This window comes from Callorhinus ursinus, unplaced genomic scaffold, assembly GCF_003265705.2.
Source record: "Callorhinus ursinus isolate GAN/ISIS: 27379988/994484 unplaced genomic scaffold, GSC_fseal_2.0 scaffold7, whole genome shotgun sequence".
Classification (NCBI taxonomy): domain Eukaryota; kingdom Metazoa; phylum Chordata; class Mammalia; order Carnivora; family Otariidae; genus Callorhinus; species Callorhinus ursinus.
This window is the reverse complement of record NW_027397069.1, coordinates 71,111,425-71,138,031: the sequence shown is the minus strand read 5'-3', so window position 1 is coordinate 71,138,031 and position 26,607 is coordinate 71,111,425.

The following is a 26,607-nucleotide window of genomic DNA, read 5'->3' as shown; positions in this document are numbered from 1 at the left end:
GCACTCTATTCCCTATGCTGTACCTCTTGTCCCCCCGACTTATTCATTCCATAACTGGAAGCCTGTACCTCATCCATTTTGTCCATCTCCCCCTCCCCCCCCCCCCTCTCCCCCTCCCCCCCCCTCCTCCCCCCCTCCCCTCCCCTCCCCTCCCCTCCTCTCCCTTCCCCTCTGGCAATCACCAGTTTATTCTCTGGATTTAGGATCTGTTTCTGCTGTTTTTGTTTGTTTTGGTTTTTAGATTCCACATTTAAGTAAGATAATATGGTATTTGTCTTTGTCTGACTGCTTTCACTGAGCCGAATACCCTCTAGGTCGATCGATGTTGTAGCAAATGGCAAGATTCCATTCATTTTATGGCTGAGTATATTCCATTATGTATATAGACCACATCTTCTTTATCCATTTCAATGATCCATGCACAATTATCAATGGACAATTAGGTTGCTTCCATGTCTTGACCATTGTAAATAATGTTGCAGTGAACCTGGGAATGTTGCAGTGAACCTAGGGGTGCTTATAACTTTTTGAATTAGTGTTTTTGTTTTCTTTGGGTGAATACCCAGTAGTGAAATTACTGGATCATATATCATTTCTATTTTTAATTTTGGGGGGAACATTCATACTTTTTTTCCACAGGGGCTGCCCCAATCTACATTCCCACCAACAGTGCACTAGAGCTCCCTTTTCTCCATATCCTCACCAATACTTGTTAGTTCTTGTCTTTTTTATATGAGCCATTCTGACAGATGTGAGGTGACATCTCATTGTGGTTTTGATTTGCATTTCCCTGTGATGAGTGATGTTGAGCATCTTTTCATGTGTCTGTTGGCCATCTGGATGTTTTCTTTGGAAAAATGTCTGTTCATATCTTCTGCTCATTTTTAATTGGACTTCTTTTGGTGTTGAATTGTATAAACTCTCCATACATTTTGGGTATGGTACTTTCTTAAAAAGCTGAACAGCAACTGTCATTTGATACAGCATTTGTAGTCTTGAGCATTGATTTTGGAGAAATGGAAACGTATCTTTACACAAAAACTTATACATGAATATCCGTAGCAGCTCTATTCATTTAGCCAAAATTTGGATGTCCTTTGATAGCTGAAAGGATAAACAAGCTGTGGTACATCCACACCATGGAATACTACTCAGAAATAAAAAGGAACCAACTACTGGCGTACACAACAACTTGGATGGGTCTCCAGGGAGTTGTGCTGAGTAAAAAAAAAAAAAAAAAGTCCAAGTGCAATCCCAAAGGCTACACATCATCTTATCCTATTTATACAACATTCATGAAATGGCAAACTTGTAGAAAGGGAGAACAAATTAGTGGTTGCCAGGAGTGAAGGAGGGGTGGGGGTGAGAAGGATAGGTGGGTGACGCGAGGGATCCTTGTGTGGATAGAGATGTTCTGTGTCCTGACTTAGCCAATATCAGTGTCCTGGTTGTGATATTGTGCTCTAGTTTTATAAGGCGTTTCCATGGGGGGAAGCTGGGTTAAGGGTGCACCAAATCTACTTTTCTTACAACTGCATGTGGATCTAAAATGATCTCAAAATAAAAAGTTCAGTGGGAAAAAAAAGTTAAACCATCGTAATTTTTATCAAAAGAAAATAGTCATCATATTTCAGGTCGGTAATGTACTCTCAGTTCAAGACATTTGAGTGATAATATTATAATTTGAGTGATAAAGCAATTAAATTGTTTACCACCTGTTTCTGTAACACAGCAGAACCTCTGGTTTGAGAAGCTTTTGCTTGGCCCATTAGCTGCTGTTTGATGTCTCTTGGTAGGGTCTGGGGCAGGGGTGAACTCAGACCTTGGTGCACTTTCCTAAAATTATTCTCATTTTGTTAATAAACTCACAGTGAAAGGATCAAAGGCCACCATCTGCCTCAAGATTATGTGCTCAGCTGCATACTATTTAGGCAAATACTTCTGGGATTATTATTTTTTGCTTATGAGATATCTTTGACTCCTTCCTTAATCTAGATGTTCAGTGGTACTTCTGCAAATTCTACCTTTCTCCAAATATGTATTCTGTGTTAGTGTCTCAGATATTTTACCAGGTGGTGGGAATGCGAAGACTAATAAGGGGTGGTCCCCCTGCCTATACAGAGCTTACGGTTGGCTCAAGAACGAGCCTTTCAGCCAGGAAGGGAGACAGAGTGGAACTGGAGTTGTTGACTTTGACAAATATATGCTGAGTGCCTCCTGTGTGCCAGGCACTGCCCCTGGGGCTGGAGAAAGAGCAACGAGCAGAGCAGGTGTACCCTCGTGGAGCCTTTGGTCTCACGGCTGGTTACAAGCCACGGGGTTAGTGCTCTCAACTCTCTTATCCTGACTCGCTCTGACACTCATGGACAGTGACACTCATGGATGGTGATGCTCCAGAACAGTGCACACAGATGAACAGTGAAGTGGGTGTGTGGGGGTGGAGGTAAGGAGAGAGGACCGAAAGGAAGGGGAGTTGTTGTTTATAGACTATAGTTGTCAACAGTATCTTGGGACGAAGCGTCCTCCCTATCTTATTAAGTTTAGGGGTTTGGCTTAAATGATACAAGATTAGCAATGAAGAGCTGGTGGGCAGTAAGCATACAGAGCGAATACAGAACCCGGAGGAGAACACATCTGCCAGAAACTGTCCCTAGTGTCCTCCTCCAGATTCCACGTTGGGCCCATTCATCTCTTCTGTCCTCTCCTGGTCAGCAAAGGTGTTTTTCGTTGTGTTTTGTTTAAAAAGCGTTCCTACACGGACTTTGGTTTCCGGCAACAATGTGCCCCAAGCTTCAAGGGGGTAAGTAGGAAATGGAGGGCAGTTGAAAGTGGAAAGAGCTCTCCTGTTAGAACGTGAAGGTGTGTTGGAAGTCAGAGCTGGTGTATGGAACTCAGAACATGCAGATCATGATCTGCTGAGTGAGGAGGCACGAGCCCCTCGCCTGAGGTTGGCAGGCAGCTCCTTCAGCACCCGAGTGCCCACTGTGGGAAAGTGAAAACCCTCGGGGTCGTTTTGACTGAAGATGCACTTTCAGTACACTTAAACAAGGAAGTGGTCACAAGATGTATTACTTACAAATCCCAGAAATGGGGTTGGGGTGCAGTGAGCTCGGGGAGGGGCATTCCTTTATCCCAGGTCATGAGTGAACAGGAGACAGAGAACAGGGTACAAGCACCTTTTATTTCAAAGGTGGTCGGGGTGGAGGGCACTAGCTTTTCCCGACCTTAACTCTAAGTGGTTATTTTTAAAAGGCGCCTTGGGACAAGCAAAGTGGGAACTGATGGTGCCTTCCTAAACTCAAGTCCATCTCTACATGCCCGGAGCCTGGGTACGAGTCGGCTTGACATACTGTAAAATACCTAGGCAGCAACTCAGAAACATAAGTGTTTGTCCTCACAAAGGGCTGGATGACGTCTCAGAAATGGCTTCATCCTCCAGTTTCACAGAGGAGAAAAACAATTCAGAGACATTCCTTGCTTGCTGCTTAGTGTCCAGCAGGACCAGCGAATCCCCGAGCCCAGGGTGCTTTGGGCCCCCTCCAACGCGCCTGGTTCAAAATCACACCCAAGTTGAATGGAACACGTTCTGTTTTTGTCTTCTGTTCCTCAGATGGAAATACATAAAGAGCTGGGCCAAATTTGCCCTGCTTCTGTTTTCTGTGGCATCTATCCTGTGGGTACTCAATAAATAAAGCTCTGACTGAGAGCCCTGTCATGGATTAATTTTTGAACTTGATCTAACGGTCTAGATTATGTTTGGAAGTTTCTTTATGGCGGTAGACATCAGGGTTAAAACACCTAGCTTTGGGATTGGAGAGAATTGGATCCAATTCTGTATGACATTGGCAAGCTTCCTTTATTTCTATTACAGATGTGGATGAAAATCAATTTTGTACTTCATGGGGTGGTTGTGATTAGTGAGTAATGTGTATAAGAATGCGGGCATTAATTATTTGATACATTAAGAGAACTTTGTGATGTAATCAAACTTATATTGACAATATGTCAGATCTTTCTCATGCTGCCCATCATCATTCAGAGTAAACTCCTGCACCCAGATACTTACCCTGCAAGCCAGCAGGATTGGCGAAAACTCCACTTGTCATTATTTCCCCCCTCTAAATCTCATGAGGAGGCCTAACTCGGAGTCATTATTGGAGCATTAAAACATTCTTTGCATGTCATTATCCAGGTATATGTGATCACCCACCAAACGCTTTGATGATAGAGAATTCATCCTCCAGTGTCTCTGGAGGCTCTCACCTTTGGTTCATTTGTCCTGCCTTCAAGGCCCTTTTTTACCCTACAGGTAGCCGGTAAGCCCCTCAGTTGATGGCTTCGCTTGCTTAATAATTGGTTTTCCTTTTACAGTGGATGTTTCATCTTAAACCCTTCTCTGACAGAGGTTCCGGCTAGACCAAAGCGTTAAATTAAAATTATTCTCTAAAAACGTTTTCAAATGGTTATGGGAGGGTGTGTATAGAACACCTTTAAAGATGAGTTTCTGCCTTTCCTCCTTGGATCTTTACATTTACTAAATATAACCCTTGGTCAATACAACACTGGGTACAAGATATTATTTACATCCGCTTAGGCCAGTAAAAGCGCACAGGGCAAATGTTAACAACCATTAAGAAAGACTAAAAACAGAAGTGATCTCATATCCATGCCCTGGGAGTTTTTCCCCATCATTAAGGGCAAACACAGGAGCAAGACCTGGGAGAGAGCCCTTGCCAGGATAGAGCACCAAGGAAGCAGGGATGGTTAGTGGCTCACGCAAAATACCCTGACAGCCCATAGGGACACAGTCACACATGGATACCTGTGTCTGCCTGCAAAGATGTGTTCATAAGAGTGCATGAATAATATTGTTCATTCATCCACAGTGATTGGGGAGGGCTCACTGTGTCAATATACCATAGATGGTTGTGTATGTGTGTTGTGTGTGTGCACATACTGTTTATGTGTGTCTCTTGCTCTGACAGCTCATCTCTTTGCTCACTGTCTGTAAGAATCAGAATCTGATATAGCATCACATTTCTCCCTAAAAAGTGATCTAATCCTGATTAACTTTGATTTAGAGGTTTTACATTTGCAAGGAAGTTTTCCAGTCTTTTGTAATCGTATGCCAAATAATAAGCAAATGTCACATTTCACACATTTCGGTGAAGTGTTTGGGTGCTGCTTCTCCCTCTTCTATCTCTGGAGATACTGTGTTAGCTGCAATCAGCACTGAGGCTCCAGGATTACTGTAAATATTTTAAGTACATTACCGAGACTGGTCATATGGGAAACGAGGGTAAGCAAATACTCCATGGAGGAAGGACCTCTCTACTCGGACATTTGGAATCTCATTCCAGATCCTAAGTTCAGGGAGCGTGGCTTTCTTCACTGGCCTTAAATGATGCCTGCATATCACAGAGATGCTCATTCACATTCAGAGGGAGAAAACCATGGACTGCTGCTGAGCTGTTCGGCTTTGTGCTCCACAGGATCAGCCTCTTATGAACTATTTTTAGCCACATAACGATTATCCTTATTTAAGGCTCTTTTCCATTTTCCATTTTCTTTTTGTTTTCTTTATTCTAAGGCACTGAGGAAACAGAACTTTGGTTTTACGACTACAGAATTTTTATCTTTGGACCCCCAAAGAGGTGGTTACTGTTTATCTAGCAAACGAAGTGACCTTTTTTGTCCTCTGAAATCTCTGGAGCCTCGCTCAGCAGCTGAGTTTAACTGACCAGATTGTGAAGGGTGTACGATAGCGTGCAGTGTTTCTGTTGTGCCCCCTGCCTCCCAGTCCCTTCCCCAGATTATCCGCGCTGTGCACTGGCGCTGGCGAGAATATTAGAAATACACTCTCTGGATCCTCTCCTCGTTCATGTTTGTGTTAACCCTTCCTGATGCTTGGAAATGCGTCTATTCAACTCTCTTGAACTCTTCCACTGTCTAATTTTCAGATGTTCGGGTGTGGGCCAGTGTTCTGGAAGGGAAGGCACCAGTGTGGGCCAGCGACTGAGGGGAACTTCGGTAAAAATAAATTGGGCTGGGTGTAAACACAAGGGAAAGATCGCAAATGCAGTGCACGGTTAGGGGCTATTAGAATATTCCGGGTGAGAAATAATGAGGGCCTGGGCCAGGGCAACACCAGAGAGGGACTGACTGTGGGAAGTGCAGCTGAGTTGGAATCGACAAGGTGCAGAGATGGAACCAGGCAAGTGGAGAAGTCTGTCCATCTTTGGCTGCTCACTATTTGTCCTTTAGAGCCCAGATCTTTTGCAGAGAGTCAGCGACAGTCAGAGTCAGACATTATTGAAGTCGAAGGTGACTTTCTAGATTTCTGCGGTCCCAGATGGCTACTGAGCACCCGAGGTATGAGTCAGACTTAGCCGTGCTGAAAGTGTAGAAAGCACACTGGAGTTTGAAGACTCACTATGGAAAAAGAATCTGAGCCATCTCATTAGTAATGCTTTATGTTTTTTATATATTGAAATAATATTTTGGATAGGTCAAGTTAAATAAAATATATTATTCCAATTATTTTCTGTTTCTTTTTACTTTTTTTTTAGTGTGGCTACTAGAAAATGAAAGTGTATACAGCTTGGATGACTCTGCATAGATGATGTTGTCCAAACATTTGTGATGTTGGACATCCATTGACTATTCATAGAATTACAGACTTTTGGAAATAAAATTGTCTAGGAGCCCAATACCCTCCTTCCTAGGGGAGGAACCCAAGGCTGTGGAGGGTTACATTCTGCAACTTGCCCAGCATTCCAGGGGTAGTGACAGCCCAGAGCCTGTGTGTTTCCACTCTTCCAATATTCTTTTCAGGGTTATTTTGTCTTTCTTTTACACTGGGTGAAAATCTCTCTTGGACACAATCTATGCAGTCCACTTTAAGTTTATTCTGAAAATTAACTGGCTCATGGTACATTAGGCCCCCCCCCCTCCCCCATGTCTTCAGTTTTGCTTTGGGTAATTTCAGTCACCAGCAGTCAAAATGCCCTCTGGAAACAATGATCCTCATTCTGGCCAATCGGCGGAGGGTCAGTAGTAGCCTAACCCTACGTCACAACGCCTGTGTCACCGACCTCACTTTGTCTCATCATGTGGGCATTTTATCATCCCACGTCATCACAAGAAGAAGGGGGAGCGCAGTGTAAGAAGATATTTTGAGGGAGAGGCCACATTCCCCTCACTTTTATTATAGTATATTGTTGTTACATTGGTCTGTTTATTAGTAGTTATTAACCTCTTACTGTGCCTAATTTATAAATTTAACTTATCACAACGGTGTATGTATGTATAGGAACACCATAGTATACATAGGGCTCAGTGCTATCCACAGTTTCAGGCATCCACTGGAGGTGTTGGAACATGTCTTTGTGGATGGGGGCGGTTACTGTACTGCACAATTCTGTTGTATTTCTCTGAACCTAACGTCTAATAAAACCTACTTGCTTGAGTGTTTGTCGTCTGAGATCATCAGTCAGTATTTGCAGAGAGGATCTTCAAATATTACGCACCTGCACTTTATGATTAAATGAACTTTTGGCCACATGCTGCGCGGTCTAGAGCGATCCGCTGGCAAATCTTACCCGCCCGCAGGACAGCCTCCTTTACAACCAGTGGGCGTCTCAGTATAGATCTCCTCTTCCCAGAGGCCAATCAGTAATTAGAGTTGAGTTTTTTAAAGATACACATTTTAAAAATGTTTCCCTCTTAGTGTATATTTTCTTCATAACTTTCTCAAAAGGGTGTCCCCCAGAAATGGAGAAAGTAAACACAAAAGAAAAAAATAATCCAAGGGCTGTGTTCAAACACCATTAGGCTATGAGTGGCACTGAGTCTTGTTGAGAAGACAAAGTAGGTTTTATTACCAGGGGATTAAGCTGGGCTTTTGAGATTGTTCCTGTACTTTGAGTTTTTAGGAATTTCTTTTAACATTGATGAGATTATGGGCTGTGATACTATACAGGCTTGGTAACTGAGATGATATTTGTGTTGTTAGCAGTCTGATTATCTTGTACCAGTGGCGTGTGGTTGTTTTGCTTTAGGGGTAAGATTTTTTTTTTAAGATTTTTATTTATTTATTTGACAGAAAGAGCACAAGCAGGGGGAGCAGCAGAGGGAGAGGGAGAAGCAGACTCCTTGCTGAGCGGGGAGCCCGATGTGGGGCTCGATCCCAGGACCCTGGGATCATGACCTGGGCAGAAGGCAGACACTTAACTGGCTCAGCCACCCAGGTGTGCCTCGGGGTATGATTTGACTCAGTCTGTGAGTCTGTGTAACGGACAGCTCTGTTGTCTGTCGTCTCTGATATATTTCAGTAGAGGTCTTGGCTTTATGAGCATGGCTGGAGAGCATGACTGAAGATACCCTGGGTAGGAGAGGTAGTCCATAGTTCCAAGGCTGCCGTTCAGGCTCTTTCATTGACAGGATATACCAGGGCAATGCCAGCAGTATGGTGCTGAGGCAGAGGAGAGGACATCTTGGATGTGGTGACGGCTCTGCCAACTCTGAACTTGGTGCTGTGACGTCACACCGTGAGGTCAGCTCTGTAGTGTTGCACCGTGACAAATGCATAATGGCATGCACCCACCATCGCAGTATCTGTCACTGACACACAGTACTGTCACTGCCTTACAGTGTTTGTCCTCCCCTGGCTCCTCCCCTGGCTACCGCTGATCTTTTTACTGTCTCCATAGTTCTGCCTTTTCCAGAATATCATTTGGTTGGAATCCTATAGGATGTAGCCTTCTCAGATTGGCTTCTTTCACTTAGTGATATGCATGTAAGATTCGTCCATGCCTTTTCATGGCTTGATAGCTAATTTTTTTTTTTTTTAATCCCTGAGTAATATTCTGTTGTCTGGATGTACCACAGTTTATTTATCCTTTAAGCTACTGAAGGACATCTTGGTTGCTTCCAAGTTTTGGCAATTATGAATAAGCCTGCTGTAAACATCTGTGTGCAGGTTTGTGTGTGGACATAAGTTTTCAACTTCTTTGGGTAAACTAGATCATATAATGATCTAGTTTATTTATTTTATATTATTTATTTATATTAAATATAGAGTATATTTAATTTTGTAAGAAACTGCCAAACTGTCTTCCAGAGTGGTGGTAGCATTTTACATTCTCACCAGCAGTGAGTAAGAGTTCCTGCTGCTCCACATCCTCACCAGCATTTGGTGTCCTCAGTGTTTTGGATTCTCGCCATTCTAATTGCTGTTTTAATTTGCAGATCCTTAATGACACATGATGTGGAGCATTTTTTCATATGCTTATCTGACTATCTGCATATCTTCTTTGGTGAAGCACCTATTCACATCTTTTGCCCATTTGTAACTCAGGTTATGTGTTTTCTTATTGTTGAGTTTGAAGAGTTCTTTGTAAATTTTTGATACAAGTTCTTTATCAGGTATGTTTTGCAAATATCTTCTCCCAGTCTGTGTCTTGTCTTTCACTCTCTAAGTGTCTTTCCCAGACCACTTTAATTTTAACAAAATCCAACTTATCAATATTTACTTTCATAGATTATGCTCTTGTTTCAAGTTTTCTCTCAATATTTTTCCTTAGCTTTTTGAAACATACTATGTGTAAACTTATTTTTCTAGAGGGTATTTTAATTTGCAAATTACACATACTATTTTTTTCCCCCTGACAGAGGCACCTGTACCCTTTTCCTCTCCACCCTGAGCCTGCGGACAAAAAAAAGACAAAAACCTTGGCGGTTTGACTCCCTCCCCCACTCCCTTCTCTGCTGAAATCCCCTGTGTTGGCTCCAGAGCGTAGCTAACCGGTGGTATTTACTGCTTTCTTTGCTCAGCAGCCTTCCTTATGTGCCATTCCGCATGTTGGGGTAGATCCCTTAGGATCTCCCAGTGACCATCTGTGAGTGTAAACGGATTCTTCCTGTCCCCGAAAATGCTTTTATGTCATCCTCCCTGTTAAGCGATAGTTTTGCTGAATACAGAGTTCTAGACTCAAAACTCTGTTCCTTCAGCACTTTAGGGAGATCGCTTCGTTATCTTCCCGTACCCAGATTTGCTGACGGGAATCTATGTCCATCTGATTCTTGTTCCTTTGCCGCGAAGCTGTTTTCCTTTCTGATTAGATTTTAATGATATATGTGTCCTTGATGTTCTCAAGTTTCAATGTGATGGTCTAAGTATTTTCTTCTCCCCATCAAATGCTCAGCGCTGGAGGGCCTTTCCGTCCGAGAATGCTGGCTTTCTTTTGGGGGACGGTTTTCATCTGGTGCTGTCAGTCACCTGCTGTGTCCCCCCATCCCCATCCTCGCCCTTGCTACCCGCAACTTCCTCCGCAGGGCTGTTGGCACTTCTGTCTCTCCCTGCAGGTTCCTTAATTGGTTTTATACTCCTTACGCCTTAATGCCCCATTTTGGTATCATTGCTTGGTGTTACCTTTTAGTTCACTAATGCACTCTTCAGCTTTGGCTTTTCTTTTTTCTCCTTAGTTTAAATATCTGTGGACTTTTTATTTCAACAGCTATGTGATTTCTTTCATGGTCTCTAACTGATTCTTTTTTCAGAACAGTCTAGTATCACATAAGATATTGAACACTCTCCTTTCCTGGAGGATGTGAATTACACGTTTCAGTCTTTTTCTGATGGTTTTATCATTTGAGTGTGAGTTCTTTTTGTCCTTTTCATGCTGTTCATGCACTTAAAGTACGTTGTGATTCCAGAACTCATTTTTTTTTTTTTTCAGTTGAGGGTCCCTGGAGGGCGCAAAGCAGAGCTGCAGGGAGTGTCTGCACTGTCTTCAGTGAGTGCAGGACACATCACACACACACACACAAACACACACACACACACACACGCATGCTACCAAGTGGGCTGCCTCCGTGGGTGGTGTGCTGAGCCTCTTTGCTCCTCATTCTTTACACATGAACAGCTCTGTGTCCCATGAACAGGGGAGGCTCTCTCCAAAGGAAAAGTATTGGTCAGTTTCCAAAGGGCCCATGTGTCCGTGGTTTAACCCTCACCAGGTGTCCTACGGGACCACAGTAGCTGGGCGAGTTGTCTATTGTGCTCTTTCTTTTGCTGCCGAAGGGAAGCCACCACAGTACTCTATTTTCATTTCGTCTGTGCTGTAGTTTAGGCTGAACCCAGTCCTGACTTCAGGCAGGGATGCAGCCCAGATGACTCCAGTCCGACCTGCTTCTGGGTTCTGAGCCTTACACATCCTCACTGGGTGTCCATGGGGAAGTTAGTTACCTGACTCCATCAGCCCCTCTTTCCTCATCCATAAAATGCAGGTGATAATAATACCCACCTTGCTGATTACTGAGACCTTGAACAGGATAACCTAGGGAGCACCTACCACTATCTGAAACTTAATGTTACTCATTAGTTATTATAAAATTAATAATTAAAAACGGTGACATAAAATGCTACTGTAATTATTTCGAGAGTAATATGCTAGGGATATAGGGCTCTGACCCTCCTCCATTTTATTTGGTCCATAAGTAGATTAACTTTTCTCCACTTAATATGACCTCTATATGGATACCAAAGTCTTTGTCTGGAAAGTCAAATGCCAATTGTAGTGGGCTTAATTTTTTTCTTTTTAAAGATGTATTTATTTTAGGGCGCCTGGGTGGCTCAGTCATTAATCGTCTGCCTTCGGCTCAGGTCATGATCCCAGGGGCCTGGGATCGAGTCCCGCATCGGGCTCCCTGCTCCTTGGGAGCCTGCCTCTCCCTCTGCCTCTCTCTCTCTCTCTCTCTCTCTCTCTCTCTCTGTCTCTCATGAATAAATAAATAAAATCTTTAAAAAAAATAAAGATATATTTATTTTAGAGAGAGAGAGTGCGCAAGAGCTCATGAGCAGGGGGAGGGGCAGAGGGAGAGGGAGAGAGAGTATCTCAAGCAGGCTCCCTGCTCAGCGGGGAGCCTGATGCAGCGCTTCATCTCCTGACAGGAGATCATGACCTGAGCTGAAATCAAGAGTCGGATGCCTAACCAACTGAGCCACCCAGGCTTCCCCATAGTGGGCTTAATTTTTAAAGAGCATTACAAAATTCTCATATCAGCAAATGCATTGGAGAATTTGTCTCTTCTTGTGAAACAAGCCAATTTTCCGCCTGATGAGGGTGCTTTGGTAAACTTAGAGGAATAGTGACCATGCAGAGCCCTGCTACCCAACCTCCCTGTGCCCACATTGGCCACTGGAAGGGATATGGGCATGCCGAGTTGGCACCGTTGCAGACTTGTACTTCTTAACTGAAACTGTGCTATGCTGAGTAGTAGTTTGCGCACTTATAAGGATGGACGGTTTTTCTCTTGGAATCCAAATTGTCATTTCCTCTCATCACTAAACATGGAAGGTGTGACAACCTCATACACTCCAGATTCTGAAACAATTTAATGGTGTCTCTCTTTTTTTTTTTTCAACCTTGATTTCTGCCACAGAGCACATCTTTCCGGGACCTTCTGGCTTCTCAGCTAATCTTGTAAATACAACATTAAATCACTTTTTCTCTGGACTCTCAGGGGAAAATGTTCCCACTCCTTTAGCATTGGAAATAAAGAGAACAGGCTCATTCTGTGCTTGGAACTAAGGCACTGAACAACTCAAGAAAACATTGCCGAGGTGGTCAGAGCCTAGAGAGCATTGAGAATTTCTCAGGGGAGGGTGAGCGCCACGAACCTCCAGCTGTGTGTTTTAGCAGGAATTAAAATTGTGCAGATGGTTCTGTGTGGCAGAGTCTAAATGAACCTGTTGTTTCCACATCTTAAACTTTTCTTTTCCCTTTTTTGTTTATATGTATTCATTTCTAAACACTTGCCTCTGCTTTTGTAGGTCACCCTGAGGTGGGCTGTGGGTCACATGTACGTTGTACATTGGCTTTAGCACTTTTCTGCTCTGGGAGGTGAAGCCCTGAGCAGGTGGAGAGAGAGATGTTGGGCCAAGCCCTGGGGGTGTTCACCATGCTTCAGGTGGGTGGGCGTTGAGTGTTTGTGCACACCTTCACAGCCTTGGTACGTCACTGTTCTCTAAAATGAGTATAAATAAAAACCTTTTCACCAAGTTACTACTGAAGTACCTGAAACAGCACTTAGAGCTAAAACTTCCTAAAACTCTAATGGTAATTTTATAGTTATACAAGTTTTTGTGGGGCGCCTGGGTGGCTCAGTCGGTTGAGCGTCTGCCTTTGGCTCAGGTCATGATCCCAGGGTCCTGGTATCGAGTCCCGCTTCCGGCTCCCTGCTCAGTTGGGGGGGAGGGGAGCAGGGTGTCTGCTTCTCCCTCTCCCTCTGCCCACCACTCCCCATACTTGTGCTCTCTCTCTGTCAGATAAATAAATAAAATCTTAAAAAAAAGAAAAAGTTTTTGTAAATGAGAAAAATGTAATAATAGGTGTTTCTTTTCTTTAACCTTAAAGTATTTATATGTATTAAATACAATGTAAATGTTTCTCTATATTAAAATTTTTTTCTCTTTATTAATATTATTAAATATTTTTGTGGTCCCAGTTGTTCTGGTAGAGACATTGTTGTGATATCTTTCTCAGTGTGAGAATGCAGAGGGGAAGGCAGGCAGGCAGAAAGTGTCCTGCCTCAGGGACAAGGTGGAAAACTCGCTGGAGGGTAGGTCAAGGACTAGGTGGTGCCCCGCGGGCAGGAGAGGGGGAGGGGCGGCCTGGACACAGGAGCAGTTGCATGGCGGGGGTTGGGTGGAAGGAAAAGCGCCCACAAAGGTGAGCGTGGGAAGTGTGCTTAAAGGAAATGCCGCTCTACCTGTTTGATGGGAAATAGATTCACCGAGGTGGCCACGAGAGATCTGAGAGGAAACCAACTAAGAATGAGGGCAGGGGCGCCGGGGTGGCTCAGTCGGTTAAGCCTCTGCTTTCAGCTCAGGTCACGATCCCCCTCTCTCTCTGCTCCTCTCCCCCTGCTTGTGCGCACTCTCCAATACATAAATAAATAAATAAAATCTTAAAAAAAAAAAAAAAGAGCGAGGGCAAAGCTCTGCAATGTGAAAGAACAGCATTCTGCTGCTAACGTGGGGTTAAATGAGCACAGGACAAACTACTTGCCTCCCATCACAAACTAATTCCCTTTAAAAAGGTGTGATAAGACAATTTAATTAGGATAGCAGCTCTTCATGAAATTTGAGGGAATACAGGGAGAGAAGTGGCCATTGTTTTATTTTCAGTTACTGAAAATAGGCAAGTTTGGAAATTGGAAATCTCAGCATTTTAGATGTAAGGAGAATGAAATAGAAATTGTTGGATTTTGTAATGTTACAAATACAGGAATGTGATTTTGTAGTGTCTGATAAACTCTGGGCTTAATTGAGGTCAGTAATCATGGGAAAGGAGGTAGCAGCACCTAGTCCAAGCACTTTCTGGGAAGCATCTTCCACCTGCTCTAGGTTCATGTGGAAATCTTCGGTCTCATTATCTTATGTCAGTGATGAATCAACCAGAGAGCTCCTGGGGGTGAAATATACGAATGATGAAGAAAATCTGAGCGGCTGTGGGAAAAGTGGTGATGAACAGAAACAGGCATCGGTGAGCCTCTTTATCATACTCAAGTTTGGATTGAAGAAGTCCGCAAAATTACTTCACCTAGCTGGTTTTCACTGGAAATCAACAAATAATAATAATAATTATTTTTTAAAGATTTTATTTATTTGACAGAGACAGAGACAGCGAGAGCAGGAACACAAGCAGGGGGAGTGGGCGAGGGAGAAGCAGGCCTCCCGCCGAGCAGAGAGCCCGATGCGGGGCTCGATCCCAGGACCCTGGGATCATGACCTGAGCCGAAGGCAGGCGCTCAATGACTGAGCCACCCAGGCGCCCCTCAACAAATAATTATTGAACCTTTCTCACTTATAATGTGTCAAGCAGTGATCTGGATACTTTGTGGCTGAAGGAGGCATGATACTACATAGTTCTGTTTCCAAGGAATTTACCATCTGGTTGGGGAGATAAGACCTGGACATGTAAAAAGCAGGTAATAAAAATAAATAATATTTCAAGACAATAATAGAAGAGGTGCCCATAGGGCATGAGTGAGTTATGAGGATGATAAATGGACACTTGAAGCAGAGCTTTTCAGAGCAGGACTTGAGTGAGGTTTTTTTATTTTTTGGCTTTGTTAAAAGTCAGGGTAATTGGGCGCCTGGGTGGCTCAGTCATTAAGTGTCTGCCTTTGGCTCAGGTCATGATCCCAGGGTCGTGGGATCGAACCCCGCATCGGGCTCCCTGCTCAGCGGGGAGGCTGCTTCTCCCTCTCCCACTCCCCCTGCTGTGTTCCCTCTCTCGCTGTGTCTCTCTCTGTCAAATAAATAAAAAAAAATCTTAAAAAAAAAAGTCAGGGTAATTAAGGTATGATTTCCATACAATGAAATTCACCCTTTTAAGGTGTGTAGCCTGGCTTGATGACTTTGACAAGTGCATACAGCTGAGTGCCGTCTTGACACAGACCATTTTCATCACCCCCGAGTTTCTCCCCTGTCCTTTTGTGGCCAGTTCCCTCCCGGGTCCCAGCTGCTGACAGCCACTGGTCTGATTTCTGTCCTTGTAGTTTTGCTTTTTTCAGGATGTCAGACAAATGGAATAATATGTATTGCATTCTTTTGTGTTTGGCTTCTTTTGGTTTCTGCTTTTGAGCTTCATCCATGTCCTTTGTATGGCTGACTAGCATTTTATTGTATGGATGTACCGCCGCCATTTGTTTATCCTTTTACCCATTTCCTTGAGTTAGGTTTCAAAGGACGGGCAGATCTAGATGGAGGTGGTAGTGGGGAGAGGACAGGGCAACTCAGAGGTAGAGTGGCATGAGTTAGAACAGAATGAGTTTCTCAGTTGTATCCTGAGTCTGGGCAAAACCAGTAAATCAGAGAGGAAGCCTCTTGATAGGAGGATCTATCTGCATTTTTATTATCGATAAGTCCAGCTTAAGCCTTTCTTCCCCCTTTGTAACTAACTAGCAGTAATTTCTCCCTGCCCTGGACTCCTATTATTCTGTCCATCTTTGCCCATCTATTTGTCTATCCATCCATCCATCATTTATCCATCCATTCTCCCATCATCTATTTATTTATTCTGTTCATTCATCACTCAGCCTTCAAAGTGCCAGGCACTGAGTTATGATCAGGTTAAGCAAATTAAAAATCATAACCCCTGCCCCCTGGAAGTCCTTAGTCTAGTGGAGGACATAACAGGAACATCAATAATTAGCAAAGACACTTATATAATGATTTCAGTTGTTATTTAACTTTCGATGTGGGTCCTTTTGGGCAGGAAGATCACCTTACCCTCCATTTTGGAGCCTTGAATATCCTGAGATAGTTGAAGCCGTTTAGATTAGTTTTGGTCTTTGGGAAAGAGATGGAACCGACCAGTATCGATGTTTACATTTTTGCCCTTGTAGGATGCCATACAGAAGAAACTTTGGCCCAGGTGGGGACCCTGAGCAGGCTGTTTTAGCAGGTGTGGGGCTCAGGGAAAGTCACAGCTGACAGCAGTTATATTTTACTTGCTACCTATTTGTGGCTGAGAAAATCGTTTGAAAAATGCCAATGAGCCAGTCTATCGTAATATTACAATAGTTAAGCCCATGAGTTAAAAAAAATAAAACCATCAAATTCCATTGCATGGAGGTGGATGGACAAAGGCAACCAGGAAGTCCCCGGGTTCACTCATGTAGTGCTGAGCCCAGGCAGTGGGAGGTGTAGTTAGGCTTACGCCCCACCATGGCGGGCGTTGGTGTGGCTCCAGTGATTGATGGTAAGCCTCACACTGGCAGGTGTCTGACACTCCAGTCAGAAGAAAATACTATTGCTTTTCCACCTACTGTGCCTTTCCTTTGTACATCTGCCCAGTTCCCTCCAGACCCAAATGTCCCCTCCTCCATGGAGCCCTTCATGGTTAATCAAGATGAATGAGCTTTTCTTTCCCTAAGCCACCCTGGCATTTTATGCTCACCACTTTTGAATTCTTGTATACTTTTTTTTTTAAACTTCTCAGAATTATTTACATACTTTTTTTATTAGACACTTTCATGGGTGTGTTTCTCACTGTGGGGTTCCGTTTTTTTTTAAAGATGTAAAAAAATTTTTTTTAAGTAATCTCTCCACCTAATGTGGGGCTCGAATTTACAACCCTGAGATGGAGTCGTATGCTCTACTGACTGAGCCCGCCAGGAGCCCCTGGGGTTTCTTTTCTTAATAAATTATTTACTTTGGAATAATTTCAGAATTACAGAAAAGTTGCAAAGATAATACAGGGTTTGGTATGTCCACTGGAAAATAAAAGCCAACTTCAAAGTAGGTTAGTAAATGCTTTATACGCTATCTTTCCTAGGACGATAGCCCAGGAGACGGTATCTCAGATTGCTCTGTAAGACCTGCTCCAAAGCTTGTTGGTTTACAGGGGATTATTTACAAAAAGCCAAAGGGGTGTATGTGCTTGTCTGCGGTTCTCCAGAGCGTGGTTGCACGTCACAGGGTTTGCTCGCTTGTGGAAATTAAGGCTTACTGATTTCCATGTAGATGCGTGAAAGACCCGTAGGTCCTCTTAACACATTATGTTTCTTCCATATCTAATTGTTCAAAAATATTGCCTGTGTGTCTCCCCTCAACTGGTGTTCTGGTTCTTGTTGTTGCTGGTTTCTCCTTGAGGTCACTTGAGAGGGTCGCAGGAGGCTGACCTCAGTCACTTACTGCGGTTTGAGCTCACAGTTGTATTCTTCACCCAGCTTCCCTTATTTTAATATCTGACATAACCATGATGCATTAGTCAAAATACTGATTAACAAAACTACACATTTTATTTGGATTTCACCAGTTTTTTTCCCTGCTGCCCTCTTTCTGCCCCAGGATCCTGCCCAGGATCCCACATTGGGTTTAGTGGTCATGGCTTTTTCATCTTCTCTCATCTGTGACGATTTCTGTCTTTCCTTATTTTTTTATGAACTTAGCAGGTTTGAAGAGTACTAAGCAGTTATTTTATACAATGTCCTTCAATTTGGGTTTGTCTGGTGTTTTCCCATGATTAGAAACTGCAAACTGTCTTCTGAAGTGACTGGGATCAGCATTTTGCATTTCCACCAGCAGTGAGAGTCCCTGTTGCATTTGGTTTTGTTGTTGATTTTAGCCATTCCAGTAGGTGAGCAGTGGTACCTCCTTGTGACTTTAATTTGCATTTTTCTAATGACAGATGATGTTGACAATCTTTTCATAGGTTTCTTTGTCATCCATATATCTTATTTGCTGGGGTGTCTTTTTAGATCTTTTGCCCATTTTTAAATTGGGACATTTGTTTTCTTTTTTTTTTTTAAAGATTTTATTTATTTGAGAGAAAGAATGAGAGAGAGAGAGAGAGCGAATGAGAGGGGGTTGGGTCAGAGGGAGAAGCAGACTCCCTGCTGAGCAGGGAGCCCGATGCGAGACTCGATTCTGGGACTCCAGGATCATGACCTGAGCCGAAGGCAGTCGCTTAACCAACTGAGCCACCCAGGCACCCGGGTCATTTGTTTTCTTACTCAGTTTTTTGAATTGGAGTATAGTTGACATATATTAGTTTCATGTGTACAACACTGATTCAACAATTCTGTATATTACTCTGTGCTCATCACGGTAAGTGTAGTCACCATCTGTCACCATACAGTGTTATTGCAATACTATGGTCTATATTCCTCATGCTGTACTTATTTGTTTTGTAACTGGAAGTTTGTACCTCTTAATCCCCTTCATCTATTTCACCCAACCCCTACCCTCTGGCAGCCACCAGCTCTCTGCATTTATGAGTCTGTTTCTGTTTGTCTTTTGTTTGTTTGTGTTTTGGATTCCACATGTAAGTGAAATCGTATGGTATTTGTTTCTCTGTCTGATATTTTTTGAGCCTGCTATTTGACTTCATCATCTTGAGGGGGTTCATCTGGGATTCCTTACATTTTATATGGGTCTTGAACTCCACAGATGCTCAGTACACAATTTTTGAAAATCTCATCTAGGAGTGCCTGGGTGGCTCTGTTGGTTGAGTGACCGACTCTTGATTTTGGCTCAAGTCATGATTGTCAGGGCCATGAAACTGAGCCTGCATTGGGCTCCACACTCACTGTGGAGTCTGCTTCTCTCCCTCTCCCTCTGTCGCTTCCCCTGCTCACACTCACTGTCTGTCTCTCAAATAAATCTTTTAAAAAAAATTTCATCTAAAAGAAAATAATTTTCCCTCTACCCTATTAGGTTCTTGACTGAGACCCCTCTCCTTATGATAAAAGATCAATTAACAGAAGTAAACAGTGAATTTTAATTGCATGTATATGTACTCACAGGAACCCCACAAAGATGGGAGGCTCAGAAGGCAGCCAGATGACTAGTTCCTGAACTGGGAAAGGTCTGGGGCTTCAAAGAGGGGAGGGGATTCATGGGAAGGCAGGAGAGGAAATATTTGGCAAACAAAGGCTACCCCTCAGGTGATGAAGTTATTTCTGGCAATAGCTCTCTTCCTGGTATGGCCCCATTTTTAACGTAAGTTTCCCTTCCAAATGGGTCACTGCTGTTCTGTTTTCAGAGTTTATCCTGTGTCTGCAGTTTTGCAAAATAATCAACTCAAAATAATCCTTATGCCAAAGGGGCATATTTTGCATTGGTATTTTCTGTTGCCCTTCACTAACAGGGCAATGGGGTTAACTGGGAAGAATCTAGGCTTCCACATCTGGCAGACTGAGGTTGAAATCCCAGAGTCTGGGTCTGAGATTTTGGGAAAACTATGAAACTTTTTAGACTTGGGCCATCAACTTAAAACGTATGACTACTATCTCATGATCATTGAGAGCAACTAGACTATATAGACAGCACTTGGCTTTTGGTGGTTACCCCATAAATAACTGCTTTTATTGTTTTGATTGTTGTCAGATAGATAGTTAAGTGAGTGATCAGTATAGTTGTCATCACCTGGTAAGTACATCTTTAAGAGATTGGAAAGATTCTAGTGGTTGGTTTTGGTTTTCTGGGTCTCCTTTAGGGGCCACAGATGGGTTGGTGCATCCTCTGTAATGTGATCAGGCATGGCCTGATCTGGCCATAAGTAGGCTGGGGAGTGGGGACAGTCAAGGGGAGGGGAGCTCCTAGCTCATTAGAAATTAGTGGCAATGCAGGGAAGTTGGCCTCAGGCAGACATCAACAAGGGTGCTGCTTTCAGATAAGCCATTAAGCCATCCATTTGCTTTGTCTGGTTTTCGGTATCTATATTTTATGTTACAATAGAAAACAAAAGCCCCCCCCCCAAAAAAAAGAAAAAAAAAAAAAAGAAGGAAACCAAAAATCAAGACAAAAGAAGACTGCAAGCCCAACCAGCGTGAAGCAGGCTAACCCTGTGCCCCTGCCCCCACTCCCTGCCCCCCACCAGCCTGAGGGGGAGACTCAGGCAGAACAGGCTGGTAAGCAGAAAGCAGGAGGTTGCAGAGAGCAGTTGCTGGCCAAGTTGATGACACAGGTAAGATCTAGGCTTCTCAGGCTTGACATTTCTTCAGGCCACCTCGATATAGACCACTGGTCCCTCCACAGTTTGTCCGCTCCAGAAGCTAGTTGTCAAAGGCAGAGATCTTATCTCCAGTCTGAGGGAGTCTGTCTTTTAGAGGAAGGCCATGGGGCTCCACTTGTCATTCTCACCCTTGGCTCAGTGGCTCCTGTCTTGGCCTGGACATCTAGGAAGGTGAGCTAATGTGTCCTTGACCTCAGATGGCCAGTGACCATGAGGGTGCTCTTGGATGCATTAATATCTTCGTGTTCGTACTGTTCTAGGATTTCTACTCCTTTAGTGCCTGTGGTTCTTGGTCACACTGCTTCAAAGAATGAAGAGGTAGACCAGATGAAGAGTGGTGGGCAGCAAAGCAAAGTTTACTGAGTGATAGTACAAGCTCCTGAAGAGGGAGGGGACCTGAGAGGGTTGCTATTGGAGTTTCTAAGTTTAGGGATTTTTATGAGCTCATTTGCAGAATGATCTTAAGCAATCAGGGTGTGCTGAGTTGTGCCAATCAGGGCTTTCATTATGCGTGTGTCTACGTATTAGGTTAATGTTTACGTGTTGATGGTCTTTTTGGGCTGACATCTGGGGGCTTCTGTCTTAACTGCCCCTGGCTCATGTTAGTGACAATTGCTTTGTGGTTAATTGTTTTATTTTAGGATGTTTTACAGAACTCATTTTTGCAAAGGCTGCAAAACAGAATGCTAGCGCAGTCCCGTCTAAGCTGCAAAACAGGATTTTAGTGCTGGTTTGTCTTAGCTGTCCCGACACCATATTTTCCTGTTGGGGAGCCTGGCCCTGACTACCTAACTATCCAACTAACTCCTAACAGTACTAACCTTATCTTGGTATTTTTAACACTGATCTGGAGCTGTAGTTGGAAAGCCTTGCTTCTCTAGCAAGGCTGCATTTCCTTTCTACTTTCAGACCAGGTAACTGAGAAAAAAGCTTGTCTGTTTCTTATAGGAGGACCTTACTGAAATCCACTAGAGGATGCCAACACCACCAACATCCTGATACTTTTCTTTAAGTCCTAAAGCGCCAGCCTGTATGGACGGGTGGTAGAAATCCAGAGATGCACAGGGACCTTTCAACCTGCTTGCTTTGCTGCCATTGAAGATGACTGCAGTTTCCTAATTGGGCATTGGCGGGGGGCGTCCTCACTGCTCCCTGTCCATCTGGACTCAGCTCATGTTTCACACTTTCGGACTGGCAACTTTTTTTTTTTTTTAAGATTTATTTATTTATTTGAGAGAGAGAGAGATTGAGCATGTGCGGGGGAGGGGCAGAGGGAGAGAGAGAAAATCTCCAACAGACTCCCTGCTGAGTGTGGAGCTGATGCACTGCTCCATCTCATGATCCCAAGATCATGACCTGAGCTGAAACCAAGAGTCAGACGCTCAACCAACTGCGCCACCCAGGAGTCCCTAGGACTGGTAACTTACAATATCCCACTTCTGGGAATCAGTTTCTCTCTTCATTGGTGTTCATTCATCAGCTTGGACTTATGTAACAAAATATCATAGATTGGGTGGATTAAACAATAGACCTGTATTTCTCTCAGTTCTGGGAGCTGAGAAGTCCAAGATCAAGGTGCTGACTGATTTGGTTCCCCAGTGAGGGCCTGCTTCCTGACTTGCAGACAGCTGTCTTCTGTGTCTTCACATGATGGAGAGAGAGAGCGAGCTCTGGTCTCTCTTCCTCTTCTTCTTCTTCTTCTTTTTTTTTTTAATTCGAACCCCCCCATCCTATTCCCCCTCCCCCTCTTCCTATTCTTATAAGGATACTGATTCCATCACAAAGGCACCATTCTTATGACCACCTTAAACCTACTCACCCCCCAAAGGTCCCACTTCCAAATACCATCGTAATGGAGGGTAGGGCTTCAAGATCTGAATATTGGGGGGACACAAACATTTCAGTCCATAACAATCGGGATTCCTTTTTATAACCTCCTGGAATTTTCCTTTATAATAAGCCATTATATTTCCCTGAGTGGGGTTTTCTCTTGGCCACCACTGTAGGCCACAGGTGCATGAGGACGGCCCGTATCTCCTCTGCCTCACTGTTGTGTCCCTGGTGCCTGGTATCAGCAGATGCTTAATAAACATTGTTAACTGAATGCCCATGCTGCAAGTCCTAGAAATACAACTTGGAATGGGACTTGGTTCTTGTTCTTGAGGAACTCGGGAGAAGAGGAAGATTTTTATAGAATATTTTCCATACAATGTGATAAATTTTATTAACAGATATGCGTGATTTTGAGAGGTGGACAGGGAAGAGTGTGCATTCTGCCTGGGCTGGGAGAGATCAAGAAAACTTCACAAGAGAAAACAATGCTATTATAAAGTGTCCTTACTTAGCTGAAGTAACGAATGTGAAAAGAAATAAGGCAGGGGATAGACATTATGAACCCTGGGCTTTGTGCATTTGTATAAATATGTATAATAAGATGTCATTACTGTGAGAAGTCTTCACCTCTGTTTGAAAATTTTGCTGCAGTTTACAGCAGTGATCGCCAAATGCCAATTTGTGGACTGGCTGAGTCCTGGGAGAGGGAAGCTGGGTATCTAATCTGCACTTCTAACCAGCTCCCCGGGGGGTTGATACCGCCAAAGATGGGGGCCACTGGCCGAGAGCAGGGATTCTCAAACTGAAAGCGTGCGCCGGAGTCACTTGGAGGTTAGGTGAAATGTGCACGGCTGGGCCCCTCACCCTCAGAAGTTCTGATTTGGCAGGTCTGGGGTGGGGTTGAGAGGTTGTATTTCTAGCACATCCCAGGTGCTGCTGTTGGTGCTGCTGCTGGTGGTGGGGTCTGTGACCACACTTGGAGAATCACTGGTGTATAAGATAGACCACCCCTGATTTCTTGGCTCTTCTGAGGAACAGGGTGTCCCACATGAATGACTTACTCAGGGAATGAAAACTTCTCTTTCCCAATGCCAGACCTTTGTTTCTTTAAATCATGTGAAGGGAACACTTTCTAAAATGAATTCTGCATTTCTTTACTTTCTCAAGAGAAGTTTCTGAACACCCTTGGACCCTGTCTTGATGACTCGATGTTGGTCGTAATGAACATCCATCATGGTTCTGTGTAGTCATGCAAAGGGGAGATATTTGAACCAGTCAACACCAAACAGCAGGGGCCATTCCGGTCAGCACAGGTTCCTGTCCTCCAATGGAGAGGGGTCCTGGATGCCTGCATTTTGGCAGGCCCTAACCTGGCAGTCCCTGGCTCATGGGGAGGCCCCAGGGTACCTGAGAGAGGGTCAGAGGAGGCCAGCTGCAGAAGGCCACTTAGGAGCTTGGGAGGGTGGCATTTTACCAGTTGGTATGGGAACATTTCCATATTTTAACAACAGTAGGGTTGTACTATACATATCAACCCTGAACACATATGGGTTCTGTGACTGCCCACTTCACTACTAGGCTGGTTTTAGTATTTAGTGTTTTCTTCTTATTAGTAGGTCCTTAGCCATCGTTAATTGTTAACTTGGATGCACTCTTTGAACAACTACCAAGCACTCTGGGTTCAGACAGATGAATCAGGCATACAGTGAGTGTGCTCTTCAGCTTGGAAATTACTCTGGGTCCTTCACTTTTCTGAGACTCAGTGTTTTCTTGGGAAAATTTGAGGGCATTCTTGCCCTTCCGATATTGCAGAGTAGTGAGGATAAAATGAAAAAGTATGCAAAAGCTCTCTCTCTCTCTCTTTTAAAAGATTGATTTATTTAGAGAGAGTGCATGAGCAGGGGGAGGGGCAGTGGGAGGGGGGAGAGAGGATCTCAGGCAGACTCGCTGCTGAGCATGGAGCCTGACTTGGGGCTTGATCTCACCACTCAGAGATCATGACCTGAGTGGAAATGGAGAGTCCAGTGCTTGACTGACTGAGCCACCCAGGCGCCCCGCAAAAGCTCTTTGAAATGGTTAAGTATTATACAAATGAAGGGGATCATTATTTATTTTTTCATTGGAAGTGTTAGAAATAGGATCTCCGGATCAGTGGCATGATGCTGTCATAGAAGTGGCATTTTCTCAAGTTAGTTTCAGCCTGGTAACCCTATAGCAAATGCTCTTATCTATCAAGTTATAAACTGAATCTTGAAAGAAGGGCTAGAAGCGATGTTATTAATAAACGCTTGCTCAGGATGGGGTGCGGAGGCTCTTGTTTTCTTTAAGTGACAGCCAAAAGCTTTAATCTCCCGCAATAACCATTTTTTCATTGCTATTCTCTTGCTTCTGGCTGCTCTTTATTTATTGACAAAGACAGTTTAGGCTAGATGGTGAGTGACAAAGATACGTGCTTTTTGGCTGGGGTGGGTATGAGGCCAACGTTTATCAGACACAAACTGCCTTCGTGGCCACTAGTCCTCTGTGTTTGAGGGTCAGTGTGTCTTTCTGCATGGGCGAAAGGATAGGATTAGTATATATATTTTAAAGTTTTATTTAAATAATCTCTACACCCAATGTAGGGCTCGAACTTATGACCCTGAGTCCAAGAGCTGCATGCTCTTTTGACTGAGCCAGCCAGGCACCCCAGCACAGGATTGATTTGAAGCTGCCCTTTAAAAATAGCTTTTTTTCTGTGCTGGTTTGCCATGGTGCTGGGTCCTGGGTCTGCGTCCCAGCAAGCGTGTGATTTATGGTCTAATCTCATTTTTTCTTTGCCTTTCAGGAGGGTGTAGCTGAGTCAGGCTGGGTACCAATTAAAAGGCCTGGAGAGGGGCTTCCTTGGTGAGATGGTTCTTGTTCTGTGGAGGGATCCATCTTGCCTGGTAATACTGAGTTTAGAAGACACTGGTTGAACTACAGCTGTGCTGGAGAATGTATGGGGAAAAAACCCGCTAAACAGAATTCAGGCTGACTTGTAAATTCTATCTCTGCCTTTGCCAGGAACTTACTGGGTGATCTCGAATATGTTTTCAACTCCTCTGCATGCAGAGTTTTCACTCCAAGCCAGCCTTCTCTGCACAGGGAGATTGGGGAGCTACCTCTGTATGTGTGGCAACCACATTTTCCCAGAACCCAATAGGAACACACAGTCTGGAAATATTTTTTTCTGACCTCTATTTCTTTTTTTTTTTTTTTAAAGATTTTTATTTATTTATTTAACAGAGATAGAGAGAGAGCACAAGTAGGCAGAGCGGCAGACAGAGGGAGAGGGAGAAGCAGGTTCTCTGCCAAAACAGGGAGCCCGATGCGGGGCTCGATCCCAGGACCCTGGGATCATGACCTGAGCCGAAGGCAGCCGCTTAACCGACTGAGCCACTCAGGCGCCCCACCTCTATTTCTTTTTAATTGAATATGGTCTACTAATTTGATTCATTTGGTTGCTAGTTGCAGCCATGACACTTTGAAGTTTGGGGGTTTAGAAGAGTGGAGAGCTTGAAGTTGAGAGGTCTGAGAAGATCCCGTGGTATGATTGCTGTCATCTGCATGAAAGTTATCAGTGTGCTTTATTCGTCATGGGCAAGACAAATCCTAAAATATGAGGGATGCAGAGGGGCTGCTGAAAGAATCCATTCATTCACCCATCTGTTTGAGTGTTGATTGGTTATTTGCAGTGTGCCAGGCACTGAGTTAGGTGCTGGGGATGTGCTCATGAGGACAGTGTGAACTTCTGGCCCAGTGGAAGACATAGACAGGTAGACAGGCTTTTCTGGAATGGTGGGAAAGGAGACAGCTGGGAAGGTAGAGGAGGCACATGCAAAAAGCGCCCACCCAGTCATGGTGGCCAGAGAAGGCTTCCTGGAGGACGCAGTGTCTGCGACCGAATGAAGACTAAGTCATGCATTGAAGGGTGCTGGGGGTGTCAGGAGTGTTCGGGGCAAAGGGGACAATGTGGGCAGAAGCCAGGGGAGGACTGAAGCGAGGAGGGCTGGGGGTATTCCAGTCTGCCTGGCACTGGAGAAGGGAAACAGAATTGGCCAGAGAGCCTGGCCTCGTTAAACAATTTGAATTTCAGGATGAGGTGGTGGAGAGTCCTCTGAAGGATTTTGAAGTGCTGCAGTGAGATCTGCACTAGAGAATTTTGACTCTGGTTTCACTGGAGAGTGGCTTGGAGATGAGAGTGATTATGCTAAGGAAGCATCAA